The sequence below is a fragment of the Eucyclogobius newberryi genome, unplaced genomic scaffold, assembly GCF_026437365.1.
Source record: "Eucyclogobius newberryi isolate DKJ021-1_F unplaced genomic scaffold, fEucNew1.0.hap1 SCAF_12, whole genome shotgun sequence".
In the NCBI taxonomy this organism is placed as follows: domain Eukaryota; kingdom Metazoa; phylum Chordata; class Actinopteri; order Gobiiformes; family Gobiidae; genus Eucyclogobius; species Eucyclogobius newberryi.
Genome location: NW_027315746.1, coordinates 28912434 through 28938459, shown reverse-complemented (window position 1 = coordinate 28938459; position 26026 = coordinate 28912434). Strand labels below are relative to the sequence as shown.

General features: G+C 41.8%; 1 pseudogene; it reads right to left on the bottom strand.

Moving 5' to 3' along the window:
* Positions 1-1164: 1164 nt before the first annotated feature.
* The window catches only part of LOC140355858 (sodium- and chloride-dependent GABA transporter 2-like), a 52304-nt pseudogene continuing 27442 nt past the window's right edge, over positions 1165-26026 (bottom strand).

Here is a 26026-nt window from a genome sequence, read left to right as displayed (position 1 = left end):
GGAAGACCAAGGAGATGGTGGTGGATTTCCGCAGACGCCACCCCACTGCCCCCTTACCAGTGAACATCCAGGGACGGGACATTGAGAGAGTGGACTCATACAAGTACCTGGGTGTTCATCTGAACCACAAACTGGACTGGACTCATAACACGGACGCACTGTACAGGAAGAGCCAGAGTCGGCTCTACCTCCTGAGGAGACTCAGGTCTTTTGGAGTGACAGGGCCACTCCTGAAGACCTTCTACGACTCTGTGGTGGCATCAGCCCTCCTGTACGGTGTGGCCTGCTGGAGCAGCAGCATCAAAGAGAGGGAGAGGAAGAGGCTGGACAGAGTCATCAAGAAGTCCAGCTCCGTCCTGGGCTGCGCTCTGGACTCGGTGCAGGAGGTGGGGGCCCGGGTGGGGGACAGGAGGGTCCTGGCTAGATTCACATCTATGCTGGACCATGAGTCTCACCCCCTGCAGGACACTCTGTCCGCTCTGGAGAGCAGCTTCAGTGAGAGACTGATCCACCCTCGATGTGTGAAGGAAAGGTTCCGTAGGTCTTTCCTTCCTGCTGCTGTCAGACTTTATAACAAAAACTGTTAGTACTGAACACTCGCAATACTGACCTAACCTAATACTGATGTGCAATTCTGTCATATGTGCAATTACTGTGCAATTACTGTGCAATTACTGTGAAATTCATGTGCAATCTATGTGCTGTCGTGACACATATTCATGTGCAATTACTGTCGTGATCACATGCAATGGTATTTATGTACTTATTTATTTGTCTATGGGAGTTTTTATTTGTAGGAGATCTTCTACAGAAAGTGTTTTTCAGACTTCCTATAAGTGATCTGTTCTTCTGTATCTACCTCTGTATCTACCTGCGTTGCACCAATGAAATTTCCCCATGTAGGACAATAAAGGAATATCTTATCTTATCTTATCTTAACTGTATTAAATGCCACCGCTTGATGTCACTAGAAAGTCAGGTAGTCTGAGTTGGTTCATACAGACAACACAGAATAAGAGACACTTCCTCTGTAAGATACCCCATGACAAGATAGTAATAAAAGGTTTGAGCGTTAGCTCAATGGTTCACTAAACGCTGTCTCGTTATTAAGATGAACAACATATCAACCATCAAGTCATACTGATAGCAGTTCATAGTTACAGTTTACCTGACTGTCCAGTCCTTCATCATGAAGAAGAAGACAGACCACAGCTGAGGTAGAGGCATCATGGCGACAGCGCAAGGATAAGCGATAAATGCCAGGCCTGGACCTGAATCATGAAAGAACAGAAATCTATGTGACATTCTGTTATTGTAAATATCCCAAATAATAGATTAGCTTCTGATAAGGAAGACATTACCAAAATAACTTGTCCTGCACCAGCAGCTTACTGTACTTGTATTTTGGCCTTTAGACTTTATTTTGGAGCAAAGTCCTTGAAAAGGTTGTTTGCCAACAGCTGAAAGATGTCCTCTTAATAAACAACTCATTTGATGTTTTCCAGTCAGGTTGTAGATCTCATCACAGCACTAAGACTGCTCTTGTCAAGGTGACAAATGACACCTGCCTCACACTGACACGGGCCTCAGTCTTAAAAAGCCTCTCAGTCTTAATTCTGTTAGATCTGAGTGCTACTTTTGACACTGTCGATCATGGGATCCTCTTACAGAGACTAGAGGACTGGGTGGGCATCACTGGCACTGCCCTAAATTGGTTAAGGTTGTATCTGGAGGACAGGAAGTACTTTGTTGAAATTGGTAACTGTGTCTCAGACCACATGCCCCTGACCTGTGGGGTGCCCCAAGGGTCAGTCCTGGGTCCCCTTCTGTTCAACCTCTACATGCTGCCATTAGGTCAGTTGATACGCAGCAAAAATGTGTCCTGACACAATTATGCAGACGACACTCAGATCTATGTTTCACTGTCGGCAGGTGAATATGGACCAGTGGATTCACTCAGTCACTGCATCCAACAGATCAGTCTGTGGATGAAAACAACTTTCTCTAGCTGAACTCATAAAAGACTGAAATCATTGTCTTTGGCCCACATAAACAAAGAGAAAGTGTTAGTTGTTACTTCCAGAGTCTCGCTTTAAAACCTACAAACCAAGTTAGAAATTTGGGTGTAATCATGGACTCAGACTTGAATTTTAACAGCCACGTCTGCCTTCACATGTACAGCCTTCCAACTGCGGCGTCCAGTGAGATTTGTTCTGAACTCAGCATTAGGATAGTCTTGCACCCTTCATGCGGGAGACCGGGTGTAATGTTTAACGTCAATTAGGTTTTGTGTCCAATGGTCCTTATGGTAGTGGAGTGCTGGTGCATGATGGGATTGTCTGATTATTATGTAGTTCAGATATGCTAAAGCGATGATGGAAGCTGTAATAAAAGCTGTGAAGGAAATCTCCAATAAGGCCTCTTATTTAATGTAACATGAAACGTCACACCAGGGTTCAAAACTCACTCTTGTATGTTAGTTTTGTTTTTGTTTTTTCACTTTTGCATAAAAATGTTATCCACTAAATATTGATGAACATCCCAAGTCTGCTCGACCATTCATAAAAGTCACTGCATGCTATGTTGATACTGGTCCCCTAAATTCCATGGCAATTCATGTCTAGTATCTAAATGTGTATGGAAGAAGAGGAGCAAACAGTAGGACAGCTCTAGAGCTCGTATGACAGGACCAAATGTGAAAAAGGTAAAATCAGATGGAAGATGGACACTCTGGACTCTCTGGAATAATACTGCAGTAGTTCATAACCAACCTGATTCAGCCACTGTTTTGATGCCGACTCCCAGCTCATACGACATGAACCCCAGCACGGAGAATATGGCAAAACCAGCAAAAACACTGGTTACACTGTTTAGCAGGCACAGGTAGAAGGCATCTCTGTAGAGAACATATAACATGAGACATTCAATATATATATATATATATATATATATATATATATATATATATATATATATATATATATATATATATATATATATATATATATATATATATATATATATATATATATATATGTATGTATATATATATATATATATATATACATATATATATATATATATATATATATATGTATGTATATATATATATATATATATATATGTATATATATATATATATATATATATATATATATATATATATATATATATATATGTAAGTTTGACTGATTGATTGAATATGGATCTCACAATACGACATGTATGGCAAGCTGCAGTAACAACTTGCATTGTTTGCAACAGTAAACAGATTAACAAACCCTCCAGCTCAGCTGCCGTTAGAACTAATTTCCAAATCCAAGTGTATTCTGTAATGAAAAAGTTCAGGGCATTAAGAATTCTATAAATTCCACAGTGCAAAAATAAAGCTTAAACCATCTAGACACTTAGAGCTAACTCACTTTGTACCTGTAACGGACAAAACTGTCCAGAAGATCATCACACGGAACAGTTTGTTAGCACCACTCACTCACACATAGTTAACATGTCACTTCAATCTGGAACATTCCCAAAGGCATTGAAAACTGCGGTCATAAAGCCTCTCCTAAAGAAGAGCAGTCTTGATGCCGCAGTACTGAGTAATTACCGGCCCATCTCTAATCTGCCATTTTGGGGCAAAGTCCTTGAAAAGGTTGTTTACCAACAGCTCACAGATTTCCTATTAATAAACAACTCATTTGATGTTTTTCAGTCAGGTTTTAGACCTCATCACAGCACTGAGACTCTTGTCAAGGTGACAAATTACATCCGCCTGAACACTGAAGCGGGCAAAGCCTCAGTCTTAATTCTGTTAGATCCGAGTGCTGCTGTTGACACTGTCAATCATGGGATCCTCTTACAGAGACTAGAGGACTGGGTGGGCATCACTGGCACTGCCCTAAACTGGTTAAGGTCTCAGACCACACGACCCTGACCTGTGAAGTGCCCCAAGGGTCAGTCCTGGGTCCCCTTCTGTTCAACCTCTACATGCTGTGAAAATGTGTCCTATCACAATTATGCAGACGACACTCTATCGATCTATGTTTCACTGTCGGCAGGTGAATATGGACCAGTGGATTCACTCTGTCAGTGCATCCAACAGATCAGTGTGTGGATGCAAAACAACTTTCTCCAGCTGAACTGAAGACTGAAATAATCGTTTTTAGCCCACAGAAACAAAGAGAAAGTGTTAGCGGTCACCTCCAGAGTCTCGCTCTAAAACCTACAAACCAAATTAGAAATCTGGGGGTAATAATGGATTCAGACTTTAATAGCCACGTCAAATCAATAACATCAGCAGGTTTTTACCATCTAAAAAACATTGCCAAAATCCAAAATATACTGTCAAAACCAGATTTAGAGAGACTTATCCATGCGTTTGTCTCCAGTAGATTAGACCACTGTAACGGCCTGCTCACTGGCCTCTCCAAACGAGCTGTAAAACAGCTGCAGTTAATCCAGAACGCTGCTGCTCGGGTCCTGACTAGAACCAGGAAGTATGATCACATTAGTCCTGTTCTCAGGTCTCTGCACTGGCTCCTGTGGCTCAGAGAATAGACTTTAAAGCAGCTCTGCTTGTGTACCAGTCTCTCCATGGCCTAGCACCAAAGTACATCTTGGATATGTTAGTGCCATATGAACCATCTCGGACTCTGAGGACCTCAGGGACCGGCCTCCTGCAGGTGCCCAGAGTCAGGACTAAACATGGGGAATCTGCGTTTCAGTTTTATGCAGCTAAAATCTGGAACAGTCTTCCTGAAGATGTGAGACAGGCTTCTACTCTTACAATGTTCAAATCTAAGCTTAAAACAGTTTTGTTTAGCTGCGCATATGACTGAAATTATTTTATTTGCACTCTTCTCTTTTATGTCTTAAACTGGTTTTGTGATTTCTGTAATGTCTTTGTAACTTTAATGCATGTCTTTCCTGTTGAATTGCCTTGTGTATGAAATGTGCTCTACAAATAAACTTCCCTTGCCTTGCCAATAGTACAGGGAGGCTAACAGAAAAGTGTAACAAACTAACTTTTGGTGCTATTATTACTGTCATATTTAAAAGAATTATGATATAATTGCTAGACAACAATTATTTCTTCATGTTGTTAGCAGCTACAATGGAGAAAAAGATCATGTCTATATAGTACTCTAATGTTTCTTTAGCTGTTGCTTCAAGAAAAAAATGTATTTAAGCAAAGAGGGTTGTAATACAATATATTGTGACAGCCCACGATATTACTTAGAGACGTTTTCATGTTACATCCTTAGTCATCATTCAAATATTTATTTGAGAAATGTTCCTCACTTGTAGCAGTTGTTGTCAATCTGGTTGTAGCTTCCTAGAGAGGCCAGGCAACCTGTACTTACAGCGTAGGAGAATAAAATCTGACTGGTTGCATCCATCCAAACCTACGAACATCTCAATGTTAAGTTGGGACATGCAAATAATCATGTAAATAGTTGATCAAACCTTTGTTATCAAACCTTTCTGGACCCTGAGGTGTGATCTAATCTATTTCATACTTTAATGTCCTCACCTGAAGGTCAGCCAGGCGACTCGGATCAGGCCACAGGTAAAAGCGAATCCCATCAGCAGCCCCTGGCAAGGTCACACCACGAATAAGCAAAGCGATCATCATGAGGTATGGAAAAGTGGCCGTGAAGTACACAACCTATACAAGAGTTCAAAGACAGGCAGTTGTTAAAACACACATGAAAACAGAGAGATCAAAAAACAGCAAAGCAATCCAGACAGATTCCTTTAAAGGTGCACTATGTAACTTTTCTGGTGGAGGGTATGTCACAAGCTTGTCTCCATTACATTATTGCAGTGCCTAAAATATTTCAAATCTATCTATCCCCAAAAAGACAGGCTAGTTTTGTTTTTCGAGGTATTTCTGGGCAAGAAATGTGCGATTGAAAAAATACTGTATTGTGGAATATTTAAAGCAAATGAACATGATGCGATTTAAAGGGGATTTACTTTACTGGTGGGGCATTTTGCCACCTGCTTGTCACCATGTGTTTTTAAAGAGGTAAAAGCTAAAATGAACACAAAAGCAAAACATGATAGCAATGCATGTTTGTTAATGCTCACTTTTCCAGAGCTTTTGACTCATTTCCAGATGCAAAAGTAACACATGATCCAGCTGAGGAGGAGACATCCAGCCAGGTCCTAGCGGATACTTCCCATCTCCTCGATTCCTCCAGACAAGCCCAGAACTCGTCTCCTGAGCAGCAGTTTATATATTAAAATGTCCAAGAAAAACTGAAATATCTAGAATTTAAAACTCACTGCCAGAATTCTTCAGCAGATGACGTTGCATTTACAGAAAGTGGGACATTCAAGGTTTGATTCAGTCGATAATCAATGCAGTTAACTAGAAATTGTAGAAAGAAGAGTAAAATGGTGTTTATAGGATTTGATGGAGTTTTAAGGTATTCATGGTAAAAGGTAAAATTTGCCGGTCCAAAGTGATAACTATATATATATATATATATATATATATATATATATGTAGTTATATTATTTAGAATAAAAATGTTGTTTAAATTCAACTCCGACTTCTGGATGGTAGAGATGTGATTTGTGACGGAGCACCGTAAAAGCCGTTACAAGTCGGCCCCGACCAAACAGAGAAAAACAGGGTTTTAGCTTTTTTATGAAGTTATGAAGGAGCCCCTCCGTGCTTCAGATAACAGTATTCATTACCTTAAAAGTACACATTAAGCCGTGCTCCGCACGGGGGGCGTTACCTTTTTTCTGAAGCGCAATGTTGATCTTTTTCCACCAATCAGCTGCAAACCACATGGCTACTTATTCAGCAGCAGCTACCATTCTCCTCAGAGACATTATTCATTTTTCCAGACTTTCTCCAGAGCTTATGATTCCCTGGACTACATTGCAACGGAACTGAGGTACTTTTACTCAAAAGTATTGCTTTAACGCTGTGTTTTAAGGTGGTCTTGTGATGTCACTTTAGCCTCGTCACTTTTGCCTCGGCACCTGAGCAGAGATGGAGCAATGCTGAGCTAACACGCTGCTTCAGTGCACTCTACATTATAAATACGGGCTTGAATTTAATGTGACCATTTTCTGAATAATTAAAATCACGTAGTCTCTTGAAACTAGCTGTTTTGGGACGGTATAATGTCTGTATCTTTGTGGGGTTTTTTACTGTTTTTTACTGTAGCCCGCGTTAGCTGGTTAACTTGTTAAATTCCAAACTTTTGTTTCCCTTTTCAAAATTTCAGGCGCTCACAGCTGGATTTTATCAAAAACTATGCAGAAGTCCATTGCATTACAGCTTCGACTTTGCACAGCAGGTACTATTTATTACACATCATTTACTTAACTACACTTTATTAAATGTGCAATAAAGTGCAAATGCAGAATAGCAATTATAGACTGTATGAATAGACATAAATGTCTTTATCACACGCAATAATGTCACATTCATGTGCATATAACTGATGTAAATAGAGTGTTTATTTTACCATTATTATTACTATTGTCTTACGCTAGCTGTTTTTATTTTATTTTATCTTTATTTTTCCCCTCCATTCCATATTGAGAAATGAGAGGTTCTGTCTATAGGATATTTAGTTTATAAGAGTTCTTCTATTAAATTTGTTAAACTTCCTTTAAGTTATCTGTCATTTTCCTCTGTATCAACATGTTATCTGTGAAGCATGTTATTCCCATATTATTGTTAACCCTAATCCTTATTTTTTTCCCCTTTTCAGAATTGGCAAAGACACCCTGACTGACATAATCAAACTCTATGAGGAAAATGGAGCGAGACCACGGTTGAGGAAGAAGCGCGCACAGCCACAGCCACATACACGCAAAATGTGGCCTTTTTGGTGTCTCCTGTGAAGGGATGCAGAAGCAGGTCATTTATATTGAAACTCTCACATTGTGTTAAAAAAAAATGTTAATGAGTGTTATGTGAAATTGTTTGCCATTTCTTAAATGTCCTGTTATTTGCGTAAAGCTTTGATGCCAAGAGACCAGGTGTGGTGCTTGCAAAAAGTCATTGTGAAGCAGAACCTGTGGAATTTCAGCTACTGCGCAATTCAGCTGTTCTGCCTCCAGTTGACAATCTCCATGTTCTGGTCCCACCTGGACTGAACATTGACAGGCAGACCTATCTGCATGAAAAAATCAGGCCTTTCTGTACTGACGAGGCAAAAGACATCACATGCCCAGCGCCGAAAGTCACAGCACAGAAGAGTGCACAGACGAATGTGCAAAAGAGGATGCGGATGTGATCTCTGATGTAATTGGACTCTAATGGTGTACATATCATATCTATTATCTCATTAATTAATACATTTTTATGATGTACATATCACCACTTCCTATTGCCCTACATAACTTTATACCTTTATATTTCATTATGTACATATCGTGCCGTTTAGTGCTCAGTGTTCAATGTTTTTGCTGTTTGTGTTGCACTGAATCACCTGTGAATTCTGTTTATCGACAAATGGCAATAAACCCTATTCCGATTCTGATTATAATTCTTGGATTACAAAAGGCCCTGAATAGCATCAAAGTATTTCCATTTCTATATAGTAACTTCTAATTCTGATTCAAGTCCAGTTTACATCAATAACAATTGTAGAAAAAGCTTCAGTTGTAGTCATCTGGACTCAGTTTGAAAAAATAGACGTTTCGACTCTCATCCAAGAGTCATTGTCAATAAAAGAATTTAGATCGAGAACTCCGATATTAATACTGTTCTGTGGTAAGACCCGCTCATTAGGAGGAGCCTTCCTGAAGTAGAAAGAGTTGTTTGTTTCAACAGAAACTCCCCCCTTGTATCTACCGAGCTAGCCTATTCAGAATCTTAATGGGCTATTAGAATCCTCTTTGTCTTTGTGAGACCCTGGCTCAACCACCCTGAGTACCTGATTAGCATCTAAATGTCGTGGTCCTGGTCCTCTACCTTTCCAGGGGTTCAGTATTCCATTATAGATACCAGGAAGATTGAATCTGAGCCCTCCATTTCTGTTTAAAGAAGGTCTTTCTTTTTTAACAAAAATAGCTTCCTTGACTCCTCTTTCAAACCATCTTTTCTCGCTGCTTAAAACCTTCACCTCACCGTCTTCAAACGAGTGATTAGAGGCTTCAAGATGGAGATGCACGGCACTCTGAGGTCCTGAACTAGTATTTCTTCTGTGCTGATAAAGCCTCTTGTGTAGAGGCTGTTTTGTCTCACCTATGTACCGTTCTTTACAGCTTTCTTCACTGCATTGGATCGAATAAACTACATTGCTCTGTTTTTGAGTCGGCAACTTGTCCTTAGGATGAACCAGTTTTTGTCTTAAAGTGTTTCCTGGTTTAAAATAAACAGGGACTTCGTGTTGTCTAAAAATTCTCTGCAGTTTTTCCGACAGGCCAGACACATAAGGGATAGAAACACCCTTCCTTCTCTGTTCAGTTCAGAGTGCTGGATTTTACACAGACAGCACAAGAAGCACAGCACAGGAAGAGAAAAGAACGCCAAATCAATAAGTTTAACATTCTTTTGAACAAAAAGAATGCAGGTGAGGTCGCTCTAGACATTAGGACTGAGACAGACAAATTAGCGACCAGCAAAAACAATTGGATTAAGAACCTATCAGATCGTGTTCTGACACAGGCAGAAAAGGAGGTGCTCTCTAAAGGTCTCAACTTTTCTGTCACCTCTAAACACATCCCTACAGAGGACTACATCACAGCCACTGAAACGGCAATTAGGAACAACAAAATGACTGAATCGGAGGCTGCAGACCTGAGGTTACGTGTCACAGCGACCCTGAAGAGTGCCAAACCACCTCCTTCAAATATCACAGCTGAAGAGAGGAAAGCACTTTCAGCACTGGAAAAAGATCATAGCATCAACATCCTCCCAGCAGACAAGGGACGTTGCACTGTGATTCTCAACGCAGCTGATTACGAAGCCAAAGTCCACACCCTCCTCGAGGACACGACCACATACGAACGCTTGAAAAGAGATCCGACCAGTGGCTACAAGAAGAAAGTGATAGACTGTTTACAAAGGCTGGAAAAAGAGGAAGCGATAGACCGGCCTCTGTATTACAGATTGTATCCTGGTGAAGCCATGCCTTGCATTTATGGCCTTCCAAAAATACACAAAAAGGATGTTCCACTCAGACCCATAGTGTGCAGCACAGATTCCATCACTTACAATGTGGCCAAGCATTTAACAACTATATTGGCTCCGCTTGTGGGGAATTCGGAACATCATGTGGAAAACACGCACAACTTTGTGGATAAAGTGAAACATCTCCAACTGGACCCAGATGACCTCATGGTTTTATATGATGTTGTGTCCCTGTTCACCTGCATCCCGACCTCTGATGCAGTAGCAGCGGTGAGGATCAGACTGCAGGAAGACACCACCCTACAGGAAAGGACCAAACTGACACCTGAACACATATGTAAACTGTTGGACATCTGTCTGAACACCACTTACTTTCAATTCCGGGGACAATTTTACAGACAGATTCATGGCTGTGCCATGAGCTCGCCCGTCTCTCCCATAGTGGCCAACCTGTACATGGAGCACTTAGAGAAGAAGGCACTGTCCTCATTCTCAGGCATAGCCCCAAAACTGTGGCTCCGCTATGTCGATGATACGTTTGTAACAATCAAGGAACAAGAGCTGGAAACCTTCTCTGATCACATCAATGCTGTGGACCCACATATCAGGTTTACAAGAGAAGACGCTAAGGAGAATCGCTTGGCCTTTCTTGATTGTTCCACGATCAGAGGAGAGGACGGGAAACTCCAAATAGAAGTATATGTGACTGACCGTGGCTAAACCAGTTACATGTCTACCCGGAGACATTTTGAGTCACAGATTCTGAAAGTGTGAATTCAAAGCTTTCCAATGATGTCTCACTCATGTAGATCTGATAATATTTGAGTAAGTTGTGGTCATTTGATTGTATACAACTCTCAAAACCTTTCACTGAGAAAACGGTGCTCAAAGTTTCTCACCGGAGTGAGCCCAGAGTCACAGGGGGGCTCATTTACATCTCATTGAGATAAGCCCTCCCCCCTGTCACACTGACACCACCGTCCCCCTACAGCTGTCACTGAAGACTCAAGGAGTGTTATTATTGATGGTAACTGGACTTGAATCAGAATTAGAAGTTACTGTATTCAAATGGAAATACTTGGATTACTAAAGGCCCTGAATAGAATCAAAGAATCAGAATAGGGTTCATTGCATTTGTCGATAAACATAATTCACAGGTGATTCAGTGCACCAACAATGGTGCACAGAATGATTCAACACAAACAACAAAAGATAAGATAAGATAGCCTTTAATGTTACAACGCAGTAGATACAGGGGGAAAGGACAGTAACTTATAGGAAGTTTAAAAAACACTCTCAATAGAAGAACTCTTATAAACAGATGCCAGGGCCAGGTATACGAACTGCAACGGGTCCATGGCTTTGAATATATGAGATAATAGATATGATATGTACACCACCAGAGTCCAATTACAGAGATCACATCCTCATCCTCTTCTTCGTCTGTGCACTCTTCTGTGCTGTGACTCTCGGCTCTTGGCATCAAAGCTGTAAACAAATAACAGGACATTTAAGAAATGGCTAACTATTTCACATAAAACACTCATTAACTATTTTTTTTTTTAACACAATGTGAGAGTTTCAATATAAATACCTGAAGTGCTGATAACTCTTGATCTTTGGAAGCCGTCTGAAGAAGGGACTCAGATGCTTCTGCCAGTCCAAGTTCTTGACAAACACTTTGCCATGTGCCGTTCCAACAAGCTGTGGGATATTGAGGTGAGACTCAGGAGAGCTGTTTTCCACTACCTGATGACAAGGGCGACAATGTAAAAAAATGAGAACAGAAGAAACATATCTTAAGCAGAGAGCAGCACTGAAGTTTTGCCAGGCTAATGTTTACACATTACAGTAGTCAAATAATATAAACTAACCTCAGCGATGTCTTCCAAAGTGTCAACCCTGGTCTTCATTTATGCTCGCTTGATAAGTCCAAAGTTGCAATCAGGGGAGAATTTGGTGTGGCCAGCAATGAGGAAGTGGATGTCCATTGTGTAGTGAAGCTTGGCCCTGGCTGCAGAGGGTTGGACGGAGAGTCTATCTGTAGTAGACAGAGAGAGAGAGAGAGAGAGAGAGAGAGAAAGGAGATTAGATTAATACATATGACATTTGATTAAGACGTATATCTCTCTATAATTGCTATTCTGCATTTGCACTATTATTAGTACCTGCTGTGCAAAGTCAAAGCTGTAATGCATCCTGATGTCTTTGCTTGCTGGCGGTGAGGGTCCGAAAGACAGCACATTAGATTCTGTTGTAGAGATCTGTGCGTGGCCTGCAGCTTCTGATGTGTTGGAGAAGCTGTTTCCACAGTGATCTGAAGCTTAATGTACAAACTGCAGGCTCACCTGAAAAACAGATGTTGCTTATGGTTAATTATACTCTAATCATTAAAACATGAAAATCACCAAAGTGCAGTGCGTGCGTGACGTGCAACGTACGTAAGCCACGTGACCAGAAGTGGTATCGGGAGTTGTAGTTTTTTTTCTCTTCCCTCGCCGAAAAATAACCCGATAACATAGCAAAGTTTAGCTTACAACTTAGCTCCGAATAGCTGCGTTAAGCTCCAGGCTGTGGGGCTAACAGCCGGTTTAGCACCATAAAACACACACAAAGCACAACCCACACAACCCACGCCGAAAAATAACCCGATAACATAGCAAAGTTTAGCTTACAACTTAGCTCCGAATAGCTGCGTTTAGCTCCGGGCTGTGGGGCTAACAGCCGGTTTAGCACCATAAAACACACACAAAGCACAACCCACGGGTCAAGAAATACTACATAAGTATATAATTTGTACAGACAAAACGCCGAAAAATAACCCGATAACATAGCAAAGTTTAGCTTACAACTTAGCTCCGAATAGCTGCGTTTAGCTCCGGGCTGTGGGGCTAACAGCCGGTTTAGCACCATAAAACAGACACAAAGCACGACCCACACAACCCACGGGCCAACCCGCGCCGAAAAATAACCCGATAACATGGTGATAACAGCAAGTAGTCACATTAAGCCCGTATTGCAGAGTGCACTGAAGCAACATGTTAGCTTAGCATTAGCTCCACCGGAGCAGACAAGTAAGATTCTAAAGTGATCACAAGACCGCCTTAAAACACAGCGTTAAAGCAATAATTTAGTAGTAAAGTAAAAGTGTACCTGAGTAAACAGTTCCGTTGCAATGTAGTCCAGGAAATGTAAGCTCTGAAGACTGTGCTCTGCAGACGGTCTGGAGTAATGAGAGAAGCACACAGGGCACGCAGAGCACGCAGCTGGCCATGCGGATCACAGCTGATTGGTGGAAAATGTAAACAACACGTTGGCTAGAAAAAGGTGACGCCCCCCAGGAGAGCAGAAAAAAGACCCGAAAACTCCACATTTTTAACAGCTTAATGTATACGTTTAAGACAACCAATAGTGTTATCTGAAGCACACAGGGACTTATTCATAACTTCAACTAGCAAATTCTGCAAAAAAATGAAAATCACAAATTTGGGGGAAAAAAAGTAAAATGCTGTTTTTCTCAGTTTCACCGAGGCCGACATGGTCCGACAATTGCGGCGGCGAGACACATATAGGAAACCTACACACACGGACCAGTACCTGCTCTTTGGCTCCAACCGCAGCACAAGCTGGGTGTGATCAGAACCTTACAACACAGAGCTCAAGGTGTGCCCACCAGCTCAGAGGGCAAGAAGAAAGAGGAAAAACATGTCCGAAATGCCCTCTCAGCCTGTGGTTACCCCGCTTGGGCCCTCAACAGAGTGAAGAGAACCAAGAAGCAGGACAAAAGGGAAACTGAACAGAGAAGGAAGGGTGTTTCTATCCCTTATGTGTCTGGCCTGTCGGAAAAACTGCAGAGAATTTTTAGACAACACAAAGTCCCTGTTTATTTTAAACCTGGAAACACTTTAAGACAATAACTGGTTCATCCTAAGGACAAGTTGCCGACTCAAAAACAGAGCAATGTAGTTTATTCGATCCAATGCAGTGAAGAAAGCTGTAAAGAACGGTACATAGGTGAGACAAAACAGCCTCTACACAAGAGGCTTTATCAGCACAGAAGAAATACAAGTTCAGGACCACAGAGTGCCGTGCATCTCCATCTTGAAGCCTCTAATCACTCGTTTGAAGACGGTGAGGTGAAGGTTTTAAGCAGCGAGAAAAGATGGTTTGAAAGAGGAGTCAAGGAAGCTCTTTTTGTTAAAAAAGAAAGACCTTCTTTAAACAGAAATGGAGGGCTCAGATTCAATCTTCCTGGTATCTATAATGGAATACTGAACCCCTGGAAAGGTAGAGGACCAGGACCACGACATTTAGATGCTAATCAGGTACTCAGGGTGGTTGAGCCAGGGTCTCACAAAGACAAAGGGGATTCTAATAGGCCATTAAAATTCTGAATAGGCTAGCTCGGTAGATACAAGGGGGGAGTTTCTGTTGAAACAAACAACTCTTTCTACTTCAGGAAGGCTCCTCCCAATGAGCGGGTCTTACCACAGAACAGTATTAATATCGGAGTTCTCGATCTAAATTCTTTTATTGACAATGACTCTTGGATGAGAGTCGAAACGTCTATTTTTTCAAACTGAGTCCAGATGACTACAACTGAAGCTTTTTCTACTATGGAACACGCCTGGACGAATGAGGGATTACACTGACATAATCAATAACAATACTCCTTGAGTCTTCAGTGACAGCTGTAGGGCGACGGTGGTGTCAGTGTGACAGGGGGAGGGCTTATCTCAATGAGATGTAAATGAGCCCCCCTGTGACTCTGGGCTCACTCCGGTGAGAAACTTTAGAGGCCGTTTTCTCATTGAAAGGTTTTGAGAGTTGTATACATTCAAATTACCACAACTTACTCAAATATTATCAGATGTGCACGAGTGATACATCATTGGATAGCTTTGAATTCACAATTTCAATCTGTGACTCAAACTCAAAATGTCTCTCGGTCACATATGTGAACAGACAAAGCTTGAGGAGAGTTGCCTGTCAACACCTGAAACATGGTGTCAAGGGGAAGACGTTTCTTATTTGAATTTGATGTTACCTGTGTTCCAGGTGTTGTTACAGCTGGCCCATGGCAGTTCAGAATGAAAAGAAGAGAAGAGGTACAACAAGGCCCAGGCCAAAATAACAATGTAGTACATGTTAGTATAGAGCATGATGATTAGGCCTCCATAGCCAATGCCTGCAAGAATTTAGTTAAGAATGATTATGATTATGATATTCGTTAATAGTTAAGTCACCCAGGCCAACAGCAGATATGGCCGACTGCTGTGTGACAGCTTGGGAAGAAAAGTGAATATGGCAGGCAAGAGTACATATATTAAAGCCAAATCAAGTTCATGTACACATTTTTTAAAATATAGATGAGACTTTCCCCTTCCTCTAAGAACTTAGTTTGATGTCTATCTATATACATTTGTTTTATAAATTTTGTTTTATCTGGTAATTTACACATCAATTGTACTGATGTAAATATTGCGGTTTTACACCGTTCTTTTGTATCCAACAAACAAAAATCACCTTCAAACAGAGGACAGATATTCCTCCAGCAAGTGATTCCACCCTGACCAGTTAACTGTCCCAGAGAAACCTCCAGGAAGAAGAGAGGGATCCCACATGTGAGCAGAAACAGGAAATACGGCACCAGAAACGCACCTAGCAGTGAAAGAATATAACCTTTTGTTATAATTTAACTTTCACATTTCATATTAAAGGTGCCATAACATGCTTTTTTCACGTTTCGTAGTCTATCCTAAGTGTATAATTGATAATAATAAGGGTTGTGCAACACCCTTAACATAATAGTTAAGAAATATCACTCAGACCTTGGACCCCCTCACCAACCCGGAAATGCAAACGGCTTGGTTTGATATTCGCCCCCACCCTTGTGAAGAGCGATCTGGCTCCCCCGCCCAACCTGTGACGTAGCTCCGCGGTGCGCCGCTCCGCGCGAGTGAGTGAGAAAGAGTTTACTTTGAGACTAAATAAATCTGGTGTTACTTCTACAGCGTGCGCAGAACAGATATATCTATATATCTATATATCTATATCTATATCTATATCTATATATATATATATATATATATATATATATATATATATATATATATATATATATATATATATATATATATATAAATATAAAAGTCTTATGTCCATCGCGCTCTTATTTCCTGGTTTTTCGGTGACGCGTGCTTGCCCTTATGACGCGGTCTTGCACCCACCGCCCGTCAGTTTGGAGATTCGAGGAAAGGAGATAGTGTGTAATATAGCTAAAAACTGCGGGAATCAATCTAAAAAACACTCTGGGTACATATATGAAGCACAAATAGCAATGTAAGAAGGCTAAAAGCTCTGAAAAGTCGATTTTGCATGTTATGGGACCTTTAAATGAGACAGCTGGTGAGGCTATATAAGAGGTGTATAAGAGGAAGGAGCAAGTGGAAGAATGGTGGCTTGTACTTTCAATATATATAATATATATACAATTTATTTTATTCCAAATGAAAAATAACACACAAAACAAACACTTTTGAGGCCTGGGATCTTGAGGGTTCTGCATAGTATCTTTGCTGTTCCTAGCACTGCACTTTACTGGACTGAGATGTCTGATTTTTTTCCTAGGATCTGCTCAAGCCATTCCTCCACTTTGGGGGAGGTGCTCCGATCACCACCGATACCTTCACGTTCCAGGCCTTCTACAGTTCCTCTCTGAGGTATTTCTCTAGTTGCTCATGTTCCTTTTTTCGGATGTACTGCAATGTCCACCACCACGGCTTTCCTCTGCACATTGTCGACCACCATGTCTGGCTGGTTCGCCATTACCATTCGGTCTGTGTCTATTCGGAAGTCCCAGAGGACCTTGGTTTGGTTGTTCTCCACCACTTTTGGAGGTGTTTCCCACTTTTTCCTTGGGGCCCGTACTCTGCACAGATGTTTCTGTACAATACCAGCCACCTGGTTATGGCGCTCCATGTATGCTGTCCCTGCCAGCATCTTGCACCCTGCAGTTATGTGCGGGATGGTCTTAGGGCCCCTTTGCACAGCCTACACCTTGGGTCTTGTCTGGTGTGGTAAATCTGGGCCTCTTTTGAGCTGGTGCTCAGTGTCTGCTCCTGTGTTGCCATGATCAGGGCCTCTGTGCTGTCCTTCAGAACGGCTAGTTTTAGTCATTGGTAGGATTGTGATATCAACCACATCATTTATGTTCCAGTGGTACATCCCATGTAGGGGCTTGTCCTCCCATGATAGTCCCTCCTAAAGCACCTCATGATCCTCTGTTCCCCATTGTCTGAGACATTCACTGATCACGTCATCTGTAGGAGCCTTGTCCTTGATGTACTTATGGATTTTGGAGATTTTGTCCTGGATAGTGGCTCGCATGCTCACTGGTCCCCGGCCTCCTTGCTTACGGCTAGTGTACAATCTCGGGGTGCTGGATTTGGGAAGGAACCCTCTATGCATGTTCAGGAGCTTTCGTGTCTTAACCTCTGTGGTCTGTATCTCCTCCTTTGGCCAACTGATTATTCCTGCAGGGTATCGGATCACTGGCAGGGCGTAGCTGTTTATTGCCCAGGACTTTCTTGCCATTGAGCTGGCTTCTGAGGACTTTCTTCACTCGTTGTAGGTATTTGGCCATAGCCACTTTCCTTGTTACCTCTTCGAGGTTGCCATTTGCCTGTGGGATTCCCAGGTAATTGCAACTGTCCTCAATGTCTGCTATCGTTCCTTCTGGCAGCAAGACCCCCTCAGTGTGGACTACCTTCCCTCTCTTAGTCACCATCCGCCCACACTTCTCTAGTCCAAATGACATTCCGATATCTGAGCTGTAGATCCTGGTGGTGTGGTCAGGGAGTCAATGTCCTGCTTGTTCTTAGCATACAGCTTGACATCATCCATGTAGAGGAGCTGACTGATCGTGGCTCCGTTCCTGAGTCGGCTGAGGGGGTTCAGACCTAGGCAGAACAGCAGACACTGCTGTTCTGCGCACACACCAAGGTGTGTGTGTGTGTATGTGTGTATGTGTGTGTGTGTGTGTGTGTGTGTGTGTGGCATCACATTAGTGCTGTGACAGAAACAAGTATTTGTCTCACATTTTGCAGGATTTTTCTACTTTGTTGTTGTTGATAAATTAGTAGTGTACATGTATTATCAAACTTACCTCCTCCATTCTTGAAGCAGAGATATGGAAACCTCCAGACGTTTCCCAGACCAACGATTTCTCCAACAACACTCAAAATGAACTCTCGTTTGCTGGACCACTGGCCTCTCTTCGGTGGCTTTGAAGAAGGACTCCGTTGTGAAATCTCAAAATTGTTTAATGACTCCATTTGAAACTTGTACCCTGGGAATCAAAAAAACAAAAAGTATAACACTAAAACTCTGCTCGAACTTCGAGTGTCTATGTGACGCTAGCTATTAAGAGATTAGGATGTTCAAATATTTAACTATTTACCAATCTGCACTTGTACTGTTTATCTTCACCAAAAGTAATATATCTGCTCTAGGTGTAAGGAAACAACACAGCAGTACAACACATGCTAAGGTAATAATTGAGAAAAATGAAAAAAGGAATAATGACTTTGTTAGAACTCTTACAGCTTCTGCCTGTTTCATTTGTGTTGAAGAAATCTTCCTCTCCATAATTATAACACAATGTTGGAACATATTAAGGCTTTAGGGTTGTTTTTTTTCAGCCAATGATCTTTCAGTTAGACTCTGGTCCAAATAGATATTCAAAGTAGTCAGAAACGGTATGCAATATTGACCAAAAAAATCCTGATTTTTACTTCGATTTGACTTTATTTTTAAAACAAAAAATTAATTAAAAAACAAAGCCAAATTGCCTTAGTATTATTTTCTGAACATAATCAACACAGACGTTTAATCATTTTAATAAATCAACTATCTTTCTTCATCCAAAGTCTGAACGCTGATCCAAACCACAAGCTTTTACTGACAGATGATTGACTCCATTAATATCACCTTATTAAATGACTGAATTATAATTTTATGATTTTTGATTATTATGCAGCCTATACTTTTTACAGTTATGTAATATGGTAACCAGTAGTGTAGCCAGAAATTAGTTGTTTTCTTTCCTTATTGAGGCCCCCAAGACGTGACATGAGCTTCCCTATAAAAAGTGTGTTTGTATCATCATCTTTTTTGTTATACATTTTCATGTTTTATTCAATCTTGTCACATCACTGAATGATTTCTATGTTCAGTTTCTGTATTTTACCTATTTTACAGGTGTATGTTATGTTTATTGATTTCTTTTAACTTTACTTTTCTTAACAAAAATGTGGGTTGTCTTGTCTGTCCTAACCTTTGGGAAATAAAAAGAAATCCACCAAAAACTGTCCGGAGACGTCGTATCCAGCAGCCATGGACAGAGAAATTGGTGAGTATTTAAATTCAATCCCGAGGGATGGAAGTGTATAGTGTCGAACAAATTACCTAGACTTTAAATTATATAGTTTAAGATGTTGGGATACGACAACTCCGAGCACTGTGTGGGGTCATTTTGCCAAAAGGATTCTAGTAAGCTAAACTGACATCTCTGGACCCCTATTTCTCGCAGTTTTTTCTGTGTCAATGTTGTGTTGTGTTGTATGTTGGAGCAAAACGATAACATTTTAACAATTTGTATCTATCTATCTATCTATCTGCCCAAAAGTATTTGTATTTGTATGACTGGAGACATCTATTGTGAACATTTTTATACAAAATACAACAGTCATTCTTACTTGTCAACATGTCCATAAACAAATGCAAATGTATAAATTATTTCATGTATAACTTACCTGTGCATTTGGAGGTTGGCTGCAGTGTCAATTGAAGCTGGTGCCTGTAGCACAGACACAGACAATATATCTATAACATACGGTGTATAATATTACCGTTAAACCCCTGGCATAGCCGCGGGTGTTCCAAGTATGAGGGAAAACATGGCATGTCTAAAAGAAGATTCCGCCCTAAATTATAATATTCCAATTTTTCTTTTACACACTTGTGCCACGTTTCCCCTCATACTCAGATTTGGTCTCCTCCGTGCTTTCCCCTCACAGGCCCTCTCTCTTCTCGTTCTCTCTTGTCTGGCTGGACGTACAGGTTTCTCTGGGTTTGCATTCCATTTAAGGCACTGTCCTCTTGTTGTCCAATTCCGCACTGACTTCTAACTTCGTCTTCCTTACTGATTTTGGCATCGGTTCATTTAGTGTCCTAAAAAGCTGTCCAATCTCGTGGTTTGGTGACCCAGCTAACATTTTCTCATGTTAGGTTTCTAGTTTCGAGCTTTTGTTTCACGCACAAAGTGTAGGCTATGAAACCATTTTATTATACGGCGTCAGAACAACCTGCGCTAGCCCCACTACTGACTGAGATGAGAGACAGGTTAGAGCTGGGCTGAGAAGGAGAGAGAGAGTGATGAAGTGATGCTGGTCTAAAGTGGCTTCCACACAACACACTCCAGGAGACTTGCATCAGGGTGTCTGAACTCTTTTGAGGATAGGGTTTTTCTTCTTAGCTGAGATCATGTTAGTTCCATGCGCAAGGCTACGGAAATCAATATTTGATTGCTCTGCACAAAATCAACATATTTTGGATACTTCAAAACCCACAATCAAAGCTAACGGCGAAACAAACAGTAGCTCATGGTTCCAAACGACAATTGCTATCACATCTTGAGATTGACAAGGTACAACACAAAAAAGGGAGCGTCGGGCTGCCAGGTCAGAGGGTAAATAACAACTCCCCAACCAGATATTGGTTACAAAGCCCTAATAAGTGCAATCACACTGAACAAGGCAGCGACTGACCTGAAAGATAAAATGATGAACCCCCTTACAGCGTCTAAGATAAATGCCATCAGAAATCTCCTTTTAAACATCACAAACAATCATTTTCCCCGTGCAGTGCCCCATGTCCTTTTGGTTAATGGCCTGTGCACTGTGCAGCTCAGCTCCTGGGCACTGGGTAGGACACCGGCCGCGCTCAGAGCCACAGCCACAGGTGAGGTGAGTGAGTCATTTTTTACCGATAATCCTCTCCCTTGACTTCGGCCTCTTTATCCATCTAAACTTTGTAAGTCACCATTCATATGAGTTTTTTGTCTGCACTGTCCTATGGGCTTGTGGAGCCTTGCATCCAACATCTAACAAATAAAGTCTAAAGAATAAAGTCTAAAGAAGATAGTGGTAAATGCACCTTTTCAGTTGGCTGCCAGCTGCCATTAAAAGCAACAACAACATCCAGTGCTCAGACCCTGTACTGTGGCCCTGGGAGCGTTGAGGATGGGTTGCTGTTGTTTATGTTCTGTAGAATTCATCAATGATCCGAAATCCAGTTAAAGCTCTGTGTATTAGACTCATTTCTAAACTTTTGGAGACAAACAGTGCACAGTTAGATTGTGGCAATAACAATAGAGTCGGCGATTAAGGGTTTCGGTGCTTTAATTGTGCTCTCCAGTAGTTTGAAGTCCAAGTGCAAAAATGATGCTCTGACAATATTTACAGTGACCAAAAACGTTGAGGCAAAAAAACCACATGGGCTTGTCCAGACTTCTCCTTTAAGTCTCTTACAAAACCACTGCACAGATGTTACCTCCACTGCAACTCACCACAGACTGAGGCAGAGCTGAAGAGATCGCCTTTAAACCCCCGTTGACCCCTCCCACATTACATACACCATTTCTACAAATAAATGGATACCTTCTCATTGTCTAACAGATACAAAACTGTAATAATTATCATACAAAAATATTTAACTAAATAAACAACTTTGCAATATGGACAAAACAAAGATAATTGCGTATGTAACTAGTTTGTGGCTCACATGACCACCTAAGCCCGTGTGACTGACGCATTTAAACCCAAACGTGGATGTGTCCGGGTTTGCCCAGAACGCACAATGGGAGGAGAGGGGAAGACGCAGCGCACAGGTACGTGTACAAGTAGATTTGGCGTGTTTGATATTGGTAAACTGACGCTTCTAAGTGTGCACTCTTAGACACGGCAAACGCGCTGGAGGAAGTGTTGTAAACGGGTTTAAAAATGTTTATTTGCAATTACATGATTTGTCGTGGCGCGCTGCAGACAGGGAAACGGGCGCGCGCATCTTCACGTGCTCTCCTCCGGGACCACGGAGTTAAGGACGGAGCCGCTCCGTCACATAGATGATTCTATTATTCCTCTGTGGAGAAAGGTAAGAACTTAATATGAGTTCGGCAAACTTAAGCCTCTTCTGCCCGAAAAATTATTAGTCTGTTTTACTTTGGCACTGGCACAACATTCTCAGTCAATGATTATATTTAGAGAGAGAATATTTATTGTTAATAGTGATGATGATGATGATGATGATGATGATGATAATGATGGCGATAACGTCAATAGTAGATCGATGATGGATCGATGATAGATCGATGATAGATTGATCAGAGTTGGCTGGATAGAGACTCAGGATGGGGACTCAGGTGATCAGCCAAGCCGATTCAGAACCCCTAAGGCTGATTTGAAATAAGCAAGGATCATTTGGATCTCTACATAATAGCCTGGCTGTAAATGAAGATGATAGCTGAGTGGCACAGGAGAAGAGATGCTGAATAGTCAAGGACTCTCTGAAGAGTAGCTGGATCGAATCTAGAAGCTATCTGCCTATTACTGGAGAAGAGAAGATCAATACCGGTGCAATTGAATAGAGGTTTGAAAGCATTTAGGCGATGACTTTGGAAAATATGGAGAAAAGGTAAGTGCGATTGAGTTGACAATGCGACAATATGGTGTCAAGTCAAATAGGTGGCATAAAAGACCATGCATTCTCGGGTAAAATCTGTTGACAAGTTGGGTAGCCAATGGAAGGGCATGGGTATGAATAAGGTGCCAGAGTGATGGGGTGACGAGTGATTGTTAAATCAGTGTGGATTACAACTGATGGAAGGAGCTGGAATGTGCTGAGTGGTCTATGATGCGTCAATTTATGCATGATGGATTGAAGATAGAAAGGGTTGAGAAAGGAGAGCAGGGGGGTTGAAAGAGCAAATGTGAGATGATTGAGGGGGCATGCCGGTGCCCAGCGATGGCTCTGAAGAGACAGCATCCTGGTGCCCAGTTGTGACCCTGGTGAGGATGCGGAAAAGGTCTCGAGTGGGATGAGGGATAAATAAGGAAGGGGTCGAGCAGATGAATGGAGAGGGGGTTGAGTGGGATAAATGGTGAATGTTGCCGTGGGTACCTGACAAATACTGTCATTGACATACATGGGTTTTTGGTTTACAAGCATTTTGAATGGGATAAAAAATGTTCTCAAAGACAGTTGAAATCTGGCACGCCTATTCTCCACATCACACTGAACATGAAAGCCAATTGGGACATGACTATCTCAAACTGTGCGGCTGTGTGGAACACAGGGAAACAGGCATCAATGAAGTTAACATTTGCCTCGCTTCTGCTATATTGAAGAGGAGGGTTCTCTGACCTTTCAATACCATCTTGCGTAAACATCTACTGGCGTGATGGTGTAATTGCAACTTGACTGTAATAAAGTAGTGTGTTCTACAGAAAGACCAGGACCCAGGCAGATGGTTAAAGGTGTGTTTACTGATTGATCAGGATGCTCTGCTTCGTGTCGAGGCTTTTCAATGAATACAGACAAAAGGAACAATCCAGATATACTTCTATGCAAATGTAATGGGCTATAGTTTGACCCACGGGAGCCACCGTATCAGCTGCCGGCACGCGCCGCTTCCACATGCCGTGACGCACGCATTATTTAAGGCGGAGATTGGCGCGTGCAGGTAAGCACGTAAGGTAAGTACAGGCTAGACTTTTGTCTGTTTTTAATGTGCTGTGTGACCTCTTCCTCTCTCCCTTTGCTACAGCTGGGTGCAACGCTGCCGTGACCACTCCTCCTCAGTGTTCGGGTCCTTAGCTAGTGTTTTAAATATTATTTTAGCCTTGTAGATTTATTAAACTGTTTTGTATTATAAACCCATTAAAATTTATATTAATTGTTAAGTTAAGCACTGTCTCTGCCTCTCCTTTGACCACCTGCAACACTATTGGTTTTAAAAGTATATTTTAAAAGGTTACACAAACTAGTACAAAATGGGCATACATAGTGAGTTCCAAGTAAAGAATATATGTTTAACAGAAGAGTAAGAACAGAAAAACATTTTACGTAAAGAGGCCCCCTTAGATACAAGGTCATGACAGGTGAGGTATAACTCACCTTAAAGTCAATCATGGCTGGACATTTGAGTTTATTTACTACTTGAACTGTGACCTAAACCAGATGTGGCTTGTGAGGCAAGAAGTTTACAAAAACATCCTCTCTTTTTTATTTTATTATCTCTTTTTATGTTTAGATTACATCTCCATAATTGTACAGAAATATTTTGATTAATTAATTAATGAATTGTGTTATTTAGTGTCCAATCCTAACACAAGCTAAAAGGACCTCTTAGAAGATACATAGATTACATATGCATTATATAGGTTATTACCATGTCTGAGGCAAAACCAGTACATTCGGTATAACTTATCAAAAGTTAAACATTCCGTCCTTCAAGTGGGAAAACTGTAATCATGTAAATCATGGCCAAAGTGCCTTCTTGCAACCATCCTCTCGACACAAAAGGAATCATTGTATAAGACAATAATTTTTATGGACAGAATTTCTAGGCGCAGTCAGGGGTCGGAGGGTGTCCGGTTTGGGGACCACAGGATCTCATCTCTGCTGTTTGCAGACGATGTTGTCCTGATGGCTCCATCAAACCCGGACCTGCAACATGCACTGGGACGGTTTGAGCCGAGTGTGAAGCGGCTGGGATGAGAATCAGCACCTCCAAATCCGAGGCCAGGGTTCTCGACCGGAAAAAGGTGGCTTGCCCTCTTCAGGTGGGTGGGAAGTCCTTGCCCCAAGTAGAGTTCAAGTATCTCGGGGTCTTGTTCACGAGTGAGGGAAGGATGGAGCGTGAGATCGACAGGCGGATCGGTGCAGCGGCTGCAGTGATGCAGACGCTGCATCGGACTGTTGTGGTAAAGAGGGAGTTGAGCCGAAAGGCAAAGCTCTCTATTTACCGGTCGGTCTACGTTCCTACCCTCACCTATGGTCATGAGCTTTGGGTAGTGACCGAAAGAACAAGATCGCGGATACAAGCGGTCGAAATGAGTTTCTTCATTCCTCATTCCCTCACGGGGGGAGCTCGGAGTAGAGCCGCTGCTCCTCCACGTCGAGAGGAGCCAGCTGATGTGGCTCGGGCATCTGTTCCGGATGCCTCCTGGGCGCCTCCCTCGGGAGGTGTTTTGGGCATGTCCCACCGGGAAGAGGCCCCGGGGAAGACCCAGGACACGCTGGAGAGACTATGTCTCTCGGCTGGCCTGGGAACGCCTCGGGATCCCCCCGGAGGAGTTGGAGGAAGTGTCTGGGGAGAAGGAAGTCTGGGAGTCCCTGCTCAGACTGCTGCCCCCGCGACCCGGCCCCGGATAAAGCGGCAGAAAATGGATGGATGGATGGATGGATGGTATAAGACAATAGTCGTAAGACAATAATGTAAATAGATGACTTATAAAAACATAATAAAAGGATACATGTACTTATCATCATCATCACCACTGTTTAAACAAGACTCATTATTATCTACTGTGACAGCCAGAATTATATATGCACTCACTACTAGAAGATGGAGGACTTGTCAAACAAAACAATTAGATAACTTTATTATGTAAACAAGACAAACACAATGACAGAAACATGAAGCTAGTGGGATTTTCAACTTTCAACTCCGAATTCATTGTCGGTTTAACTGGTACCATGTCTTGTCTTGCGTCTGTTCTATTTAATCCCTTCTGACCGCCAGAGGCGGTGCTTTAAGCACTGAATGATCATTTTTTGCGCATACGCAGGTCG